We start from the raw sequence: 6,866 nt of genomic DNA, 5'->3' as shown, positions 1-6,866 counted from the left end.
ACTGTATTGGCATAACCCTCTATTCCCTTCTCCCTCATATGCTTATGTAGCCTCCTCTTAAATGCAGCTATGCCGTTCGTTTCAACCGGATAAAATATCTGAAAAAGTCTAAATATATGGCCTAAGATTTGTGTTTTTATTACAAATATAACAAATCAGTAAGATTTTTGATATTTTAAATGAGATTCCTGTTCTCTCATTACCCCTCCTGAGCCCGTCTCTCCCATCTCCTCTCCATCCTGTGACCAGTCATACCTCCTTTAATTTCTCCCAACACAGACACTGTGCCTCCTTAAATCCCCACCCCAACCCTTCAATATTCCACTACATTTCTACACTCCTGTCGGTGCCTCCGGTTTGACTCTCTTGGAGATGCCCATAGCTTCTCTCATCACATCCTCTCTTATCGACCTTCCTATCCTCAGCGCCTGCCAGGGTCTAATCTTTCCCCCCAAAAAATTGTGACCATCAAAGGAAAATTTGTGTAGCTACAGGGAAAATGCAGGAGAATGGACTATTTTGATTGCTCTTTCAAAGCATCAGTACAGGCACAATAAACTGAATAGTCTCCTTCTGTGCTGTATCATTGCTTATCTTGGGATCATGTAAAATTTCTGCAAATTTTTGCTAGTCTTCGCACTGCATTTGAGAACATTTTTTGGTGCACCACCTGACGATTTTAATTATACACTACTTCAGATGTTTCTTGAATTTCACTTTCCAGATTATTGCAAAAACCTTGCCCTCTCTACTCACACAGTACTTGATGCAACAATGGTCAAAGTTTCAGCTCTGTTCTAGATATTCACTTGTTCACAGTCACTGGTTTCTCCCATAAATAGATCCCATCTCCATTAATATCATGAGTTTTTATCTTTGATGCCAGATATATAGACATTTGATAGCATAACCCATGTGTTTAACAATGAACCAGAGTTACAATATAAATTGGATAACACAACTTTGCATGTTGCCTCCAGCTATGCTTCTTCAACTTCTATCAGGTGGAATAATTAACACAGCAGTGAGGTGAGACCAGATACAAATCATCAATCTACTATATAGACTTGACTCTTCCAACACACTCCTGGCTGGCCTCCCACGTTCTACCCTCCACAAACTTGAACTCATCCACAATTCTGCTGCCTGTTATCTAACTTGCACCAAGTCCTGCTCACCCATCGCCTCTGTGCTCAGAGGCCTATTTTGGCTCTGGTTAAGCAACGCCATTATTTTAAAATTCTCATCCTTGTTTTCAAATCCCTCCATGGCCTCCTGCCTCCTCAATTCTGTAATCTCCTCCAGTCTTATAACCCTTGGAGATATCTTTGCTCCTCCAATTCTGGCCTCTTGAGTACCCCAATTTTAATCACTTCACAATTGGCAGCCAAGCCCCTATTCCCTTAACCTCTCTGCATCTCTACCTCTCTTTCTTCCTTCAAGATGCTCCTTAAAACCTACCACTTTGACCAAACTTTTGGTCATCGGTCCGACCACCCCACCCAATGAAACAGTCTTTCCACACTTCCCCACCCCATAAACATAGAGAGATACAGCACTGAAACAGGCTCTTCGGCCAACCGAGTCTGTGCCGACCAACAATCACCCATTTATACTCTTTGGCCTCCTTATCGCGAGAGACAATGGGTAAGCGCCTGGAGGTGGTCAGTGGTGTGTGGAGCAGTGCCTGGAGTGGCTATAAAGGCCAATTCTAGAGTGACAGGCACTTCCACAGGTGCTACAGAAAAATTTGTTTGTCGGGGCTGTTACACAGTTGGCTCTCCCCTTGCGCTTTTGTCTTTTTTCCTGCCAACTGCTAAGTCTCTTCGACTCGCCACACTTTAGCCCCGCCTTTATGGCTGCCCGCCAGCTCTGGCGAACGCTGGCAACTGACTCCCACGACTTGTGATCAATGTCACAGGACTTCATGTCGCGTTTGCAGACGTCTTTAAAGCGGAGACATGGACTGATACCAGTGGCGAGCTCGCTGTACAATGTGTCTTTGGGGATCCTGCCATCTTCCATGTGGCTCACATGGCCAAGCCATCTCAAGCGCCGCTGACTCAGTTGTGTGTATAAGCTGGGGATGTTGGCCGCCTCGAGGACTTCTGTGTTGGCGATACGGTCCTGCCACCTGATGCCAAGTATTCTCCGGAGGCAGCGAAGATGGAATGAATTGAGACGTCACTCTTGGCTGACATACGTTGTCCAGGCCTCGCTGCCATAGAGCAAGGTACTGAGGACACAGGCTTGATACACTCGGACTTTTGTGTTCCGTGTCAGTGCGCCATTTTCCCACACTCTCTTGGCCAGTCTGGACATAGCAGTGGAAGCCTTTCCCATGCACTTGTTGATTTCTGCATCTAGAGACAGGTTACTGGTGATAGTTGAGCCTAGGTAGGTGAACTCTTGAACCACTTCCAGAGCGTGGTCGCCAATATTGATGGATGGAGCATTTCTGATGTCCTGCCCCATGATGTTCGTTTTCTTGAGGCTGATGGTTAGGCCAAATCCGTTGCAGGCAGCCGCAAACCTGTCGATGAGACTCTGCAGGCACTCTTCAGTGTGAGATGTTAAAGCAGCATCGTCAGCAAAGAGGAGTTCCCTGATGAGCACTTTCCGTACTTTGGACTTCGCTCTTAGACGGGCAAGGTTGAACAACCTGCCCCCTGATCTTGTGTGGAGGAAAATTCCTTCTTCAGAAGATTTGAACGCATGTGAAAGCAGCAGGGAGAAGAAAATCCCAAAAAGTGTGGGTGCGAGAACAGAGCCCTGTTTCACACCACTCAGGATAGGAAAGGGGTCTGATGAGGAGCCGCCATGTTGAATTGTGCCTTTCATATTGACATGGAATGAGGTGATGATACTTAGTAGCTTTGATGGGCATCCAATCTTTTCTAGTAGTCTGAAGAGACCACGTCTGCTGACGAGGTCAAAGGCTTTGGTGAGATCAATGAAAGCAATGTAGAGGGGCATCTGTTGTTCGCGGCATTTCTCCTGTATCTGACGAAGGGAGAACAGCATGTCAACGGTCGATCTCTCTGTACGAAAGCCACACTGTGCCTCAGGGTAGATGTGCTCGGCCAGCTTCTGGAGCCTGTTTAGAGCGACTCAAGCAAAGACTTTCCCCACTATGCTGAGCAGGGAGATTCCACGGTAGTTGTTGCAGTCACCCATTTATACTAATCCTACATTAATCCCATATTCCCTACCACAGCCCCACCATTCTCCTACCTACACTAGGGGAAATTTATAATGGCCAATTTACCTATCAAACTGCAAGTCTTTGGCTGTGGGAGGAAACCGGAGCACCCAGCGGAAACCCACGCAGTCACAGGGAGAACTTGCAAACTCCTCACAGGCAGTACCCAGAATCGAACTCGGGTTGCTGGAGCTGTGAGGCTGCTGTGCTAACCACTGTGCCACTCCTCTAATCTTTTTATAATTAATGATTGAAAGTATTAAAAAAATTGAAAAGCACACAATCTTTTTGAAACGCCTCTCTGATTTTTCTCTCGGGTGTTGCTCGTATCAGGGTCCAAAAGATGAATCGTTAATTTCTGGAGGCTCCAGGACAATCCTGGAAGGTTGACAACCTATGAACTGATCCAGACCAAGTGTTTGGCTCTTCTTTCTTGTTCCTTACCTGGACAGGAACTTGATTTGTTGATCTCTGATGCCCTGTTCAAGGATTGGCTAGTAATGCTCGCCGTTCAAACCAGGTACCACCCTTCCAGGAGCAGACCCCGACAGGACTCAGGAACCAGGAGGAGGTCGTCCAGCCCCTCGAGCCTGTTCTGCCATTCAATTAGATTATGGCTGATCTAACTCCATTGACCTTCCTTGGTTCCACAACCCTTACTACTCTTGCCCAACAGAGATCTTTCAATCTCAGGTTTGAAATTTTCAATTGACCCTCAGTCTCAGCAGTTTTTTTGAGGGACAGAGTCCAGGTTTCCATTATCCTCAGCGTGAAGAAGTGCTTCCTGATATCACCCTGAAATGGCCTGGCTCTAATTTTAAGGTTATGCCCCCTTGTTCTGGACTCCATCAGAGGAAATAGTTTCCCTCTATCTACCCAATCAACTCCTTTAATCATCCTAAACACCTCAATTAGATCCCCCTTAATCTTCTTTAGAATATTAATTTACGCAATCTGACTTTATAATTTAATTCTTTTAGCCCCGGTATAATTCTGGTGAATCTGCGCTGTACTCGCTCCAAGGCGTATATATCCTTCGTGTGGTGCAGTGCCCAGAACTGAACACAGTACTCCAGATGGGGTCTAACTCTCGCACTCTTGCATCTGAGTCAGAAGGTTGTGGATTTAAGTCCCACTCCAGAGAGTTGAGCACAAAAATCCAGGTTGACATGCTGGTGTAGTACTGAGGGAGTGCTGCACTGTTGGAGGTGCTGTCTTTTGAATGAAACGTTAAACTGAGGCCCTGTCTGTCCTCTTCGGTGGACGTAAAAGACCGATGGTGCTCAACACTATCACTGAAACAAATCATCTACCCATTATCACATTGCTGCATGTGGAAACTTACTGTGTGTAAATTGGCTGTGGCATTTTGTACTTTACAACAGTGACTATACTTCAAAAGTGCTGACAAATATCCCGAGGTCACAAAAGGTGCTATATAAATTGTTACGTGGGTGCTTCTGTTTTTCTGTGCAAAATATGTTTTAAGAAATTATAGTTGGATTGTGGACACTGATTCATCTTGAATCTATATCTTAAAACTGAAGAGGCTGAACTTTGGGTGTTTTTTTGAAACGGAATTCAACAAAAGGTTGACCAGTAAACAAGTTGTTACTGGAAAGTAAACAGCAGGGGGTTTGACTTAAGAGCTATTTTGTGTTGTGACCAAGACAGAATTGTGATTATAATGGGACTTGCCTGAAAAAAGTTTAGCTTCATTTTGAGCTGTTAAAAGCCAGCTGGTTTTTGCACTAAAAGGAAGCTGTTGGAGATCTGTATATTGACCTGCCAGGAGAAGAATAAAATCCAGCCTACTGTTACCTCTCTTTGAAGAATCTCTTGAAAAGCAAAAGCCTGTATGAAGTTGTACTTTTGCCTCCTGTTTTTTGAAGACATCCTGAATGTTTGCAGAAACCTTGCATCTTTAAAAGGACTTTACATCAAATGTGTGAGAACTGAAACCTCTGTTGCTGCACACCTGCTGTAAGACCTATGTGAAGCCTTCTGTAGTTGAATTTCTTTGAACGCCTACCCAAGCAGACTGTTCATCAACCTCGCCTGGAAAGATTCCTAGTGGCAGCCACCTATTCGACTTTGGGATACCTCACCAAAACAATGGACTTCCATATCTTCTATGCAGTCTAAGTTATTTTTTATTATTCCTTCTATTTCTTTGTAACAGCTGTAAAGAAAAATACCTTTTTTTCCCAGTTAACTGGGTTGTGGATGTATGTGCGTGTGTGTGAGGGCTAGGATACAAAAAATAAGGGGCTTTAATATTTCAATTCACGTATATATTTACTTCATTATTGGTTAAGACTTGGTTTGTAATAAACAGATAATTTTGTTGTTTATTAAAGAAACCTGGTTGGTGTGCTTTGTTCTGGGGACAAATAAGAGTATCTATTTGACTGTTTCAGTAAGTGAGAAAATGTATTGATATGTTGCGACCCGTGGAGAAGTGGGACTGAATTAACAGTGCACTCCTCCTGCCTCAGTCGTAACAAAATGCAAATCTTTCTTTAAAACCAGAGCTTTATATAACTGTAACATAACTTCAACTTCCAATACCTTGTATTCCAGACCCCTTGAGATAAAGGCCAACATCCCAGTTGGCAAGGCAGTTATTTCACAGACCAGGTGTGAATCCATGCTAGAAACATTTGAATGTGTTAACAACTTGTCTATTTGCTTGTGTTGTAAAAATAACAGTTTTGATGACTGGCTCATTCTATTCAAGAGAACCATTGTAGCAACTGTTCCAGCCCTTTGTTAAAAAGGGTGCTGGCATTTTGCATATTTATAAAATGTAATAATCTTGGATTCAAATTCCTATCAAAACCATATTGTGCCTGAAAGTAAGATTCCCTTCCAGGTAAAATAGATAGGAATCCCAAATTGTGACAGTAGATATATAAGAAAATTCCCAATAGATAGTGTGCCATATCCTCAGGCAACAAATGTAATAGGTGCCATGAACATCTCAGTGAACACCTAACAGGAATTATTGGTTTAATCCTTTTGAAAACAGGACATTCTGAAGGGGGAGGGTGAGCAGCCAGAAGTCGTGGTACACATTGGTACCAACGATATAGGTAGAAAAAGGGATGAGGTCCTGCAACAAGAATTTAGGGAGCTAGGTAGTAGATTAAAAAGCAGGACCTCTAAGGTTGTAATCTTTGGATTACTCCCAGTGCCACGTGCTAGTGAGCTTAGAAATAGGAGGATAGAGCAGATGAATGCATGACTGAGGAGATGGTGCAGGAGGGAGGGCTTTAGTTTCCTGGATCACTGGGTCTGTTTCTGGCAAAGGTGGGACCTGTACAAGTTGGACGGGTTGCACCTGAACCGGAATGGGACCAACATTCTTGCTGGGAGAGTTGCTAGTTCTGTTGGGGGGGTGGGGGTTTAAACTAATTTGTTAGGGGGATGGGATACAGAGTGGAGGTACAGTAGGGGGTAATATAGAACAGAAGTGAGTCTGCCTGGAAGGCAGAGCAAATGTAGACCTGGTAAGGCACAAGGGAAAAATGCAAGGTTGGATTGCATCTATTTCAATGCAAGGGGTCTTACTAGTAACGCAGATGAATTGAGGGCATTTATTACCACATGGGATTATGACAGTATTGCTATCACAGAGGTTGAGGGAGGGACAGCACTGGCA

This window comes from Heterodontus francisci, chromosome 4 (assembly GCF_036365525.1).
Source record: "Heterodontus francisci isolate sHetFra1 chromosome 4, sHetFra1.hap1, whole genome shotgun sequence".
In the NCBI taxonomy this organism is placed as follows: domain Eukaryota; kingdom Metazoa; phylum Chordata; class Chondrichthyes; order Heterodontiformes; family Heterodontidae; genus Heterodontus; species Heterodontus francisci.
The sequence above is the reverse complement of the archived record's forward strand: the minus strand, read 5'-3'. Positions refer to the sequence as shown.